The following is a 13,297-nucleotide window of genomic DNA, read 5'->3' as shown; positions in this document are numbered from 1 at the left end:
AGATGTCATAGCTGTGAGTGCTGCTGTGAGTGGGGGGGCTTGAGACCAAGACTGAAATGTAGGGACTCAAAATCCTCTCTGGAGAGGGGATGGTTCTTGTGATGGGGAGGCTTTCACCAAAGAGGAGCAGCAGTTGCGTTCCTTTGCACTGACTGCTTTGACAGCTCTTCCAACCCATTTTGTCATGACCAAATGGGCAAAAGCTGTAGAATGAGCCATGGGGAGGTATGGTTTCCTTTCAAAGGTGAGAACAAAACACATCCAGTGGAGGGATACAGCATATCCCAAAGAGAAGAGAGCTGGTCAGCTGCAGCCAGGGAACCACCAGGAAAATGGAGAACAAAGGCATGGAGTTGTTGCTATAAAAGCAAAGGTGTGAGAGATGGAAGGAGAAAAGATAGCAATTGTCCCCGCCTTTGCAATTCTCTGACAAGGAGCAAGGAGGCTAAAATCCCATTTTTGTTTCCTTGTGTGTGTTTTCCCTGCAGAAGCCGCATGACCCTCAGACGATTGACAAGATTCTGCAGTTTCTGGAATGGGATGGCGACGGGAAAATAGATTTTAATGAGTTCCTGTTCCTGGTGTTCAGAGTTGCTAAGGCCTGTTACTGGTACCTGCCGAAGGGACCATGCCTTCTGCAACGAACAAAGCTGGCAACCAGTGGCAAGTCACTCCAAGAGCCTGAAATTAAGAACAGAGGGAGCTCTCGGCAGCTCCAGGAGGAGCAACAACAAACCTGTGAGAGTAATCTTCAACCCCGCTGTGAACCTGAGCTGCAACAAGACACCAGGGTCAACAAGCTTGAAAAACTAGAGGAAACGGGGAGTCATCACCAGCGACGTAACACACAGAGCAGAAATGAAGCAAAACGAAGCAGCAGGCTGGGGGAGCCCGTCCCCCAGGTATACACAGAAGAAAGCCAAGAGCCATGCGACCAACAGAACAGCCAGAGAAGAGATCATCCACCAGAGCCAGACAGACAAGGAGATGTACGATGCTACAAGCGCAGCTGCCTACAAACACACGAGCCTGGATGGCAGAGAGATGAGAGACAAAACCAAGAGGGGCCTCAGCCAGAACAACTGGCAGATATAAGAAGCTGCAGCCAGACCTGCGAACCTCAAGCACTACCAAACCGGTGGAGTGGCCATGAGGTACGTGAGCCACCACTACCAGCATATGATGAAAAAAAACACCGGCCACAAAAAGCAGACAGAGAAAATCAAAATCAGACACGTGAACCTGAAATACTCATAGATGAGAGAAGCCGATACCACCTACGTGAGCTGGAACAAAAATCACTTGTTAATATCACAAACCAGTCATGTGATGCTCAATGGCAAGGACCAAGACACCCACATCAATCATACCTAAAGGAACCGCTACAACTTGACCTCAGATACTATGAAACCTCTAAGCCAGAAAGACATATAGATCAACAGAACAACCAGGAATATGAAACAGAAAAACAAGAAACACAGAGAGACAAATATCAGGCTCAAGAATGTGAAGACAGAGATAATGAATGGGGAAAAAGACCAGAGAGGAACAGGAGGGTCGATCACCAACGAGACCTCGAGCTGGAGCTGGAGGTCGATGAGTGCCGCAGCCGCCAGAGACGCGACAGGGAAGAGCGAGGTGCCACCACCAACCAGAGGGAGGCACGGGACAGACGGGACTGTCAAGCACACGAGCCCCAAGACGATGGAAGGAGACAACGTGAGCCAGTGAGGTACGAAAGGACGCGGGAGACAACGGTGGTGGCGGAGGCAGAAGCCGACGTGGAGATCCACCGCGTGTCCCGGGACCGGGGGCCACGAGAGGACGTGCAAAGGAGGGATCGTCCCCGTGACTGTGAAGAACCAGAGGACGAGAGGAGGGTTTGCCGAGCCAGAGAGAGGGAAGAGCCTGTGCGCGACAGGAGGGTCGATCACCAACGCGACCTCGAGCTGGAGCTGGAGGTCGATGAGTGCCGCAGCCGCCAGAGACGCGACAGGGAAGAGCGAGGTGCCACCACCAACCAGAGGGAGGCACGGGACAGACGGGACTGTCAAGCACGCGAACCCCAAGACGATGGAAGGAGACAACGTGAGCCAGTGAGGTACGAAAGGACGCGGGAGACAACGGTGGTGGCAGCAGCAGAAGCCGACGTGGAGATCCACCGCGTGTCCCGGGACCTGGGGCCACGAGAGGACGTGCAAAGGAGGGATCGTCCCCGTGACTGTGAAGAACCAGAGGACGAGAGGAGGGTTTGCCGAGCCAGAGAGAGGGAAGAGCGAGGTGCCACCACCAACCAGAGGGAGGCACGGGACAGACGGGACTGTCAAGCACGCGAGCCCCAAGACGATGGAAGGAGACAACGTGAGCCAGTGAGGTACGAAAGGACGCGGGAGACAACGGTGGTGGCAGCAGCAGAAGCCGACGTGGAGATCCACCGCGTGTCCCGGGACCTGGGGCCACGAGAGGACATGCAAAGGAGGGATCGTCCCCGTGACTGTGAAGAACCAGAGGACGAGAGGAGGGTTTGCCGAGCCAGAGAGAGGGAAGAGCCTGTGCGCGACAGGAGGGTCGATCGCCAACGCGACCTCGAGCTGGAGCTGGAGGTCGATGAGTGCCGCAGCCGCCAGAGACGCGACAGGGAAGAGCGAGGTGCCACCACCAACCAGAGGGAGGCACGGGACAGACGGGACTGTCAAGCACGCGAGCCCCAAGACGATGGAAGGAGACAACGTGAGCCAGTGAGGTACGAAAGGACGCGGGAGACAACGGTGGTGGCAGCAGCAGAAGCCGACGTGGAGATCCACCGCGTGTCCCGGGACCTGGGGCCACGAGAGGACGTGCAAAGGAGGGATCGTCCCCGTGACTGTGAAGAACCAGAGGACGAGAGGAGGGTTTGCAGAGCAAGAGGGAAGGAAGAGCGAGGTGCCACCACCAACCAGAGGGAGGCACGGGACAGACGGGACTGTCAAGCACGCGAACCCCAAGACGATGGAAGGAGACAACGTGAGCCAGTGAGGTACGAAAGGACGCGGGAGACAACGGTGGTGGCAGCAGCAGAAGCTGATGTGGAGATCCACCGCGTGTCCCGGGACCTGGGGCCACGAGAGGACGTGCAAAGGAGGGATCGTCCCCGTGACTGTGAAGAACCAGAGGACGAGAGGAGGGTTTGCCGAGCCAGAGAGAGGGAAGAGCCTGTGCGCGACAGGAGGGTCGATCGCCAACGCGACCTCGAGCTGGAGCTGGAGGTCGATGAGTGCCGCAGCCGCCAGAGACGCGACAGGGAAGAGCGAGGTGCCACCACCAACCAGAGGGAGGCACGGGACAGACGGGACTGTCAAGCACGCGAGCCCCAAGACGATGGAAGGAGACAACGTGAGCCAGTGAGGTACGAAAGGACGCGGGAGACAACGGTGGTGGCGGAGGCAGAAGCTGACGTGGAGATCCACCGCGTGTCCCCGGACCTGGGGCCACGAGAGGACATGCAAAGGAGGGATCGTCCCCGTGACTGTGAAGAACCAGAGGACGAGAGGAGGGTTTGCCGAGCCAGAGAGAGGGAAGAGCCTGTGCGCGACAGGAGGGTCGATCGCCAACGCGACCTCGAGCTGGAGCTGGAGGTCGATGAGTGCCGCAGCCGCCAGAGACGCGACAGGGAAGAGCGAGGTGCCACCACCAACCAGAGGGAGGCACGGGACAGACGGGACTGTCAAGCACGCGAGCCCCAAGACGATGGAAGGAGACAACGTGAGCCAGTGAGGTACGAAAGGATGCGGGAAACAACGGTGGTGGCAGCAGCAGAAGCCGACGTGGAGATCCACCGCGTGTCCCGGGACCTGGGGCCACGAGAGGACGTGCAAAAGAGGGATCGTCCCCGTGACTGTGAAGAACCAGAGGACGAGAGGAGGGTTTGCAGAGCAAGAGGGAAGGAAGAGCGAGGTGCCACCACCAACCAGAGGGAGGCACGGGACAGACGGGACTGTCAAGCACGCGAGCCCCAAGACGATGGAAGGAGACAACGTGAGCCAGTGAGGTACGAAAGGACGCGGGAGACAACGGTGGTGGCAGAGGCAGAAGCCGACGTGGAGATCCACCGCGTGTCCCGGGACCTGGGGCCACGAGAGGACGTGCAAAGGAGGGATCGTCCCCGTGACTGTGAAGAACCAGAGGACGAGAGGAGGGTTTGCCGAGCCAGAGAGAGGGAAGAGCCTGTGCGCGACAGGAGGGTCGATCGCCAACGCGACCTCGAGCTGGAGCTGGAGGTCGATGAGTGCCGCAGCCGCCAGAGACGCGACAGGGAAGAGCGAGGTGCCACCACCAACCAGAGGGAGGCACGGGACAGACGGGACTGTCAAGCACGCGAGCCCCAAGACGATGGAAGGAGACAACGTGAGCCAGTGAGGTACGAAAGGACGCGGGAGACAACGGTGGTGGCAGCAGCAGAAGCTGATGTGGAGATCCACCGCGTGTCCCGGGACCTGGGGCCACGAGAGGACATGCAAAGGAGGGATCGTCCCCGTGACTGTGAAGAACCAGAGGACGAGAGGAGGGTTTGCCGAGCCAGAGAGAGGGAAGAGCCTGTGCGCGACAGGAGGGTCGATCGCCAACGCGACCTCGAGCTGGAGCTGGAGGTCGATGAGTGCCGCAGCCGCCAGAGACGCGACAGGGAAGAGCGAGGTGCCACCACCAACCAGAGGGAGGCACGGGACAGACGGGACTGTCAAGCACGCGAGCCCCAAGACGATGGAAGGAGACAACGTGAGCCAGTGAGGTACGAAAGGATGCGGGAAACAACGGTGGTGGCAGCAGCAGAAGCCGACGTGGAGATCCACCGCGTGTCCCGGGACCTGGGGCCACAAGAGGACGTGCAAAAGAGGGATCGTCCCCGTGACTGTGAAGAACCAGAGGACGAGAGGAGGGTTTGCAGAGCAAGAGGGAAGGAAGAGCGAGGTGCCACCACCAACCAGAGGGAGGCACGGGACAGACGGGACTGTCAAGCACGCGAGCCCCAAGACGATGGAAGGAGACAACGTGAGCCAGTGAGGTACGAAAGGACGCGGGAGACAACGGTGGTGGCAGAGGCAGAAGCCGACGTGGAGATCCACCGCGTGTCCCGGGACCTGGGGCCACGAGAGGACGTGCAAAGGAGGGATCGTCCCCGTGACTGTGAAGAACCAGAGGACGAGAGGAGGGTTTGCCGAGCCAGAGAGAGGGAAGAGCCTGTGCGCGACAGGAGGGTCGATCGCCAACGCGACCTCGAGCTGGAGCTGGAGGTCGATGAGTGCCGCAGCCGCCAGAGACGCAACAGGGAAGAGCGAGGTGCCACCACCAACCAGAGGGAGGCACGGGACAGACGGGACTGTCAAGCACGCGAGCCCCAAGACGATGGAAGGAGACAACGTGAGCCAGTGAGGTATGAAAGGACGCGGGAGACAACGGTGGTGGCGGAGGCAGAAGCCGACGTGGAGATCCACCGCGTGTCCCGGGACCTGGGGCCACGAGAGGACGTGCAAAGGAGGGATCGTCCCCGTGACTGTGAAGAACCAGAGGACGAGAGGAGGGTTTGCCGAGCCAGAGAGAGGGAAGAGCCTGTGCGCGACAGGAGGGTCGATCGCCAACGCGACCTCGAGCTGGAGCTGGAGGTCGATGAGTGCCGCAGCCGCCAGAGACGCGACAGGGAAGAGCGAGGTGCCACCACCAACCAGAGGGAGGCACGGGACAGACGGGACTGTCAAGCACGCGAGCCCCAAGACGATGGAAGGAGACAACGTGAGCCAGTGAGGTACGAAAGGACGCGGGAGACAACGGTGGTGGCAGAGGCAGAAGCCGACGTGGAGATCCACCGCGTGTCCCGGGACCTGGGGCCACGAGAGGACGTGCAAAGGAGGGATCGTCCCCGTGACTGTGAAGAACCAGAGGACGAGAGGAGGGTTTGCCGAGCCAGAGAGAGGGAAGAGCCTGTGCGCGACAGGAGGGTCGATCGCCAACGCGACCTCGAGCTGGAGCTGGAGGTCGATGAGTGCCGCAGCCGCCAGAGACGCAACAGGGAAGAGCGAGGTGCCACCACCAACCAGAGGGAGGCACGGGACAGACGGGACTGTCAAGCACGCGAGCCCCAAGACGATGGAAGGAGACAACGTGAGCCAGTGAGGTATGAAAGGACGCGGGAGACAACGGTGGTGGCGGAGGCAGAAGCCGACGTGGAGATCCACCGCGTGTCCCGGGACCTGGGGCCACGAGAGGACGTGCAAAGGAGGGATCGTCACCGTGACTGTGAAGAACCAGAGGACGAGAGGAGGGTTTGCCGAGCCAGAGAGAGGGAAGAGCCTGTGCGCGACAGGAGGGTCGATCGCCAACGCGACCTCGAGCTGGAGCTGGAGGTCGATGAGTGCCGCAGCCGCCAGAGACGCGACAGGGAAGAGCGAGGTGCCACCACCAACCAGAGGGAGGCACGGGACAGACGGGACTGTCAAGCACGCGAGCCCCAAGACGATGGAAGGAGACAACGTGAGCCAGTGAGGTACGAAAGGACGCGGGAGACAACGGTGGTGGCAGAGGCAGAAGCCGACGTGGAGATCCACCGCGTGTCCCGGGACCTGGGGCCACGAGAGGACGTGCAAAAGAGGGATCGTCCCCGTGACTGTGAAGAACCAGAGGACGAGAGGAGGGTTTGCCGAGCCAGAGAGAGGGAAGAGCGAGGTGCCACCACCAACCAGAGGGAGGCACGGGACAGACGGGACTGTCAAGCACGCGAGCCCCAAGACGATGGAAGGAGACAACGTGAGCCAGTGAGGTATGAAAGGACGCGGGAGACAACGGTGGTGGCAGAGGCAGAAGCCGACGTGGAGATCCACCGCGTGTCCCGGGACCTGGGGCCACGAGAGGACGTGCAAAGGAGGGATCGTCCCCGTGACTGTGAAGAACCAGAGGACGAGAGGAGGGTTTGCCGAGCCAGAGAGAGGGAAGAGCCTGTGCGCGACAGGAGGGTCGATCGCCAACGCGACCTCGAGCTGGAGCTGGAGGTCGATGAGTGCCGCAGCCGCCAGAGACGCGACAGGGAAGAGCGAGGTGCCACCACCAACCAGAGGGAGGCACGGGACAGACGGGACTGTCAAGCACGCGAGCCCCAAGACGATGGAAGGAGACAACGTGAGCCAGTGAGGTACGAAAGGATGCGGGAAACAACGGTGGTGGCAGCAGCAGAAGCCGACGTGGAGATCCACCGCGTGTCCCGGGACCTGGGGCCACGAGAGGACGTGCAAAAGAGGGATCGTCCCCGTGACTGTGAAGAACCAGAGGACGAGAGGAGGGTTTGCAGAGCAAGAGGGAAGGAAGAGCGAGGTGCCACCACCAACCAGAGGGAGGCACGGGACAGACGGGACTGTCAAGCACGCGAGCCCCAAGACGATGGAAGGAGACAACGTGAGCCAGTGAGGTACGAAAGGACGCGGGAGACAACGGTGGTGGCAGAGGCAGAAGCCGACGTGGAGATCCACCGCGTGTCCCGGGACCTGGGGCCACGAGAGGACGTGCAAAGGAGGGATCGTCCCCGTGACTGTGAAGAACCAGAGGACGAGAGGAGGGTTTGCCGAGCCAGAGGGAGGGAAGAGCGAGGTGCCACCACCAACCAGAGGGAGGCACGGGACAGACGGGACTGTCAAGCACACGAGCCCCAAGACGATGGAAGGAGACAACGTGAGCCAGTGAGGTATGAAAGGACGCGGGAGACAACGGTGGTGGCAGAGGCAGAAGCCGACGTGGAGATCCACCGCGTGTCCCGGGACCTGGGGCCACGAGAGGACATGCAAAGGAGGGATCGTCCCCGTGACTGTGAAGAACCAGAGGACGAGAGGAGGGTTTGCCGAGCCAGAGAGAGGGAAGAGCCTGTGCGCGACAGGAGGGTCGATCACCAACGCGACCTCGAGCTGGAGCTGGAGGTCGATGAGTGCCGCAGCCGCCAGAGACGCGACAGGGAAGAGCGAGGTGCCACCACCAACCAGAGGGAGGCACGGGACAGACGGGACTGTCAAGCACGCGAGCCCCAAGACGATGGAAGGAGACAACGTGAGCCAGTGAGGTATGAAAGGACGCGGGAGACAACGGTGGTGGCGGAGGCAGAAGCCGACGTGGAGATCCACCGCGTGTCCCGGGACCTGGGGCCACGAGAGGACGTGCAACGGAGGGATCGTCCCCGTGACTGTGAAGAACCAGAGGACGAGAGGAGGGTTTGTCGAGCCAGAGGGAGGGAAGAGCGAGGTGCCACCACCAACCAGAGGGAGGCACGGGACAGACGGGACTGTCAAGCACACGAGCCCCAAGACGATGGAAGGAGACAACGTGAGCCAGTGAGGTATGAAAGGACGCGGGAGACAACGGTGGTGGCAGAGGCAGAAGCCGACGTGGAGATCCACCGCGTGTCCCGGGACCTGGGGCCACGAGAGGACGTGCAAAGGAGGGATTGTCCCCGTGACTGTGAAGAACCAGAGGACGAGAGGAGGGTTTGCCGAGCCAGAGAGAGGGAAGAGCCTGTGCGCGACAGGAGGGTCGATCGCCAACGCGACCTCGAGCTGGAGCTGGAGGTCGATGAGTGCCGCAGCCGCCAGAGACGCGACAGGGAAGAGCGAGGTGCCACCACCAACCAGAGGGAGGCACGGGACAGACGGGACTGTCAAGCACGCGAGCCCCAAGACGATGGAAGGAGACAACGTGAGCCAGTGAGGTACGAAAGGATGCGGGAAACAACGGTGGTGGCAGCAGCAGAAGCCGACGTGGAGATCCACCGCGTGTCCCGGGACCTGGGGCCACGAGAGGACGTGCAAAAGAGGGATCGTCCCCGTGACTGTGAAGAACCAGAGGACGAGAGGAGGGTTTGCAGAGCAAGAGGGAAGGAAGAGCGAGGTGCCACCACCAACCAGAGGGAGGCACGGGACAGACGGGACTGTCAAGCACGCGAGCCCCAAGACGATGGAAGGAGACAACGTGAGCCAGTGAGGTACGAAAGGACGCGGGAGACAACGGTGGTGGCAGAGGCAGAAGCCGACGTGGAGATCCACCGCGTGTCCCGGGACCTGGGGCCACGAGAGGACGTGCAAAGGAGGGATCGTCCCCGTGACTGTGAAGAACCAGAGGACGAGAGGAGGGTTTGCCGAGCCAGAGAGAGGGAAGAGCCTGTGCGCGACAGGAGGGTCGATCACCAACGCGACCTCGAGCTGGAGCTGGAGGTCGATGAGTGCCGCAGCCGCCAGAGACGCGACAGGGAAGAGCGAGGTGCCACCACCAACCAGAGGGAGGCACGGGACAGACGGGACTGTCAAGCACGCGAGCCCCAAGACGATGGAAGGAGACAACGTGAGCCAGTGAGGTACGAAAGGATGCGGGAAACAACGGTGGTGGCAGCAGCAGAAGCCGACGTGGAGATCCACCGCGTGTCCCGGGACCTGGGGCCACGAGAGGACGTGCAACGGAGGGATCGTCCCCGTGACTGTGAAGAACCAGAGGACGAGAGGAGGGTTTGTCGAGCCAGAGGGAGGGAAGAGCGAGGTGCCACCACCAACCAGAGGGAGGCACGGGACAGACGGGACTGTCAAGCACACGAGCCCCAAGACGATGGAAGGAGACAACGTGAGCCAGTGAGGTATGAAAGGACGCGGGAGACAACGGTGGTGGCAGAGGCAGAAGCCGACGTGGAGATCCACCGCGTGTCCCGGGACCTGGGGCCACGAGAGGACGTGCAAAGGAGGGATTGTCCCCGTGACTGTGAAGAACCAGAGGACGAGAGGAGGGTTTGCCGAGCCAGAGAGAGGGAAGAGCCTGTGCGCGACAGGAGGGTCGATCGCCAACGCGACCTCGAGCTGGAGCTGGAGGTCGATGAGTGCCGCAGCCGCCAGAGACGCGACAGGGAAGAGCGAGGTGCCACCACCAACCAGAGGGAGGCACGGGACAGACGGGACTGTCAAGCACGCGAGCCCCAAGACGATGGAAGGAGACAACGTGAGCCAGTGAGGTACGAAAGGATGCGGGAAACAACGGTGGTGGCAGCAGCAGAAGCCGACGTGGAGATCCACCGCGTGTCCCGGGACCTGGGGCCACGAGAGGACGTGCAACGGAGGGATCGTCCCCGTGACTGTGAAGAACCAGAGGACGAGAGGAGGGTTTGCAAAGCCAGAGAGAGGGAAGAGCCTGTGCGCGACAGGAGGGTCGATCGCCAACGCGACCTCGAGCTGGAGCTGGAGGTCGATGAGTGCCGCAGCCGCCAGAGACGCGACAGGGAAGAGCGAGGTGCCTTGACATCGCACAGAGAGACATGTAAGCGAAGCTGTGTCCAGGTACTTGAAGATGAGCATGAGAGTGATATTCTTCACCGCAATCAGGCAGATGAATCACGGCATGAGCTTTTTGAGAGCACTCCCTACGAGCCCTCAGAAGACCAAGAACAGAGGAACCACACGCTTTTAGAAGTGGATGACACACCTGTGCCAAACAGGTGCCAGACACACGGGGATCAGGGACAAAGTCATGAGAAGTGCCTCTACCAAACCGTGGACGTGGATGACAGGGACCTCTGCCTCCCAGGAGTACAGGCGCCTGTCACCGACATGAGGGTCTGTTACATCCCCGCTGACCCCAATGTACGCCCCGAGGTGCAAGTCCTCCCTCGGTCCTGCGAGCCTCAGACCATTGCGTACCTGATCCATGTCATTCAGAATTTGAACGATCCTGAAGCTACCACCTACAAGATTGTCTGCCAGCAGCCTGACAACCTTGGGCAGTCCATCTACGTGAAGAAGTGTTACGTGTCACCCCTGCCGCCAGCAGTCCCCTGTGACAGGAGCAACCACCCAGAGCCACTACCCCAGAGGAATGAGAGAGAAACAAGGGAGCCTGAATTGCCGCAGGAAGGGGGCACACCAGCTTCTAGCAGCCAGGAAAATACTGGGGATCTCAAAGAGCCACAGGAAAAGTCTGAAACAGGGGTGAAAGGAGGTGCTCGCCAGGCTTCTGCTTCCAAGACGACTGGCGTTAAGGGTGACCTTTGCCAGGCAAAGCCCAAGGACGACAAGACACCTCACACGGAAGAGAAAGAGGATCAGTGCCAGAAAGATGGAACAAAAGCCCCCAGGGAACAGGTCCCACAGGAGCCCGAATCCAGCTGCACGGTGAGGGAGCATGAGGACAGGGAGGCCAAGAGCTGCCCACCTCTGCCGCAGGCTCCAGAGCCACGGGAAGCTTCTGAGCCGGGCCAGCAAGCCACTCAAGAGAGCCATCCCCAGGCACCCCAGAGAGATGAAGCGAGCTGCTGCCGTGAGGATACAGAGCTTCCCCCACCAGAGAAGAGCCACCAGCCACAGCAGGAGGAGAACAGCAAGAGGAGCCCCCCGCAAGCGAGCGATGCCCAGCCTCAACGGGAAGAGGAACCACGTCTTTGCACCAAGGAGAGCCAGGGTCCCCCGGTCTCACAGGAGGCACCGAGCCGTCCTGCCAGGGATAAAGCCAAGGCATCTTAAGGGCAAGTCTCCTCCTGGGAGCTGGTGGGGCTTCTCCAAGTCTCTCTGAGGATCACTTCTGCTCTCTGCTTTCAGCTTAGGATGTTACCGTGTGGTGGGGCAGAAGTGTTCACCGCAAAAGGGTTAATGGGCTGCTCTGTGAGGGTGTCAAGTGTCTAACAAATCGTCAGCAGCCAGCGAGGCAGAGTTACCCCAACATCTTCAGCTTCTGCCTTCCTGCATTATGTCTATCCACCTTAATGCACTATTTAGTCACTTTTCTGCTCTAATTGGATTCCTTGGGTCTCTCTGTCCTTTACGTTCCTGTCATCTCATCTACCCTGTGGCACGACTGTTCTGCATCTCACTGTGCTGACACCTCCCTAGCCCCGTGACTGGCTCTCCTGTTAGCTTCTGCTGTGCAATGCAAAAGAAATTCAAAATCCCAGTAGCTCAATCATACTCATTCTGCAGCCTGAAAATCCTCGAGGCTATGAAAAAAAATACTTTCACAGACTCAATATTTTTGGTTTCATCTTTCTGCTCCCCTAACAGCTGAGCAGAATCCCAGCTCCAGCCTCACGGAGGCTTTGAAGCAGCTGAGTTATGCTGTGGTTACTGCAGGGTAATGGTGGTGGGTGGGTGGGTGGGGTCTCCTTCTTCTTCACGCTGATGTATTGCATGAAAAATCAGAATAAATAGCTGATGACTGCACCGACTGCTGCCGTCCTTCATCCTTGCATCTAATTTCTAAAAGGACCTCAGCCCGGTGGGAGGCTGTCCCAGTTCAGATCACACATTCCTCCTAATCCCAGGCACTTAATGCAGACAGGGGCTGCTGAAAAATCCCGCCAAATCCACCCCTACTACATGTTTAGGAGCCCACATACCTCTAAGACCCTGACCCTCTCTACTGATCTGCATGATCAGGGGCTCCCATCGCAGCCCGCCCATGCTGGGATCTGACGCCCACATGGGGACACGCGGATGTGCCTGTGCGCTACGGGGAGAGCCAGCAGTGCAAAGCCACTCCTGGTTAAGAGCCATCCAGACACCCATTTTCCTGGCCACATGCATCCATCTGCCTGCTCCCCTGGGCTGCCCCGTCCCTGGGACCCTTCCTGGATCCCTGGGCAGGAGAGAGGCAGCAGCGCAGCATGGAAAACACACCGGATCTCACACATGGTGCACGAGGCGGGAGATGGAGCCGTCCATGACCCTCCCTGGGAAAAAACAGGTTTTATTCACTTTTGTTCCCCTTGAACAAGAGAGAACCAATTCTCTCAGCAGCAGATGGGGCTGCAACGTTGCAAGAAGACAGAGAGAGAAGCGAGGACAACCCCAGCACCATCTGTGTCTTGTTCTTAAATACAACCAGAGCCCGCTGGCTGGTAATGGGGCCGGCCAGGGGGAACGAGGGCATCGCAGGTCCACCATAGCCCGATGCAGCCTCGGGGGCAGCACCCAGGGCTCCTCGCTCACCAAGCCCCGGCCACCAGCCTCTGATGGTTCAAACCTGGTTCCAGCGGGACTCAGAAGGGTCTGTCACAGCCGGGGGCAGGCGGATGCACGGGGTGATGCTCTCAGCGATGTCCCTTCGGTGCATGTGGCAATCGCACGTCTTGGTGACAAACATATGGCGGCACAGATGGTCTGTCTGCAAACAGGGCCAAAGCCCTGACTGCAAACACACGCAGCAGCAGCAAGAGACAGAAACCTCCTGAAATCCCCCACTGCAGCCAGGACGGGGCCGGGCTTTGGGATTTGCTCTTGCAAAGGGGGGAATCACTTGCCCCTCTGACCAGCTCATGTGATATTGC

Source organism: Phalacrocorax carbo, chromosome 28 (assembly GCF_963921805.1).
Source record: "Phalacrocorax carbo chromosome 28, bPhaCar2.1, whole genome shotgun sequence".
NCBI lineage: Eukaryota > Metazoa > Chordata > Aves > Suliformes > Phalacrocoracidae > Phalacrocorax > Phalacrocorax carbo.
Note: the sequence above shows the minus strand (reverse complement) of the source record.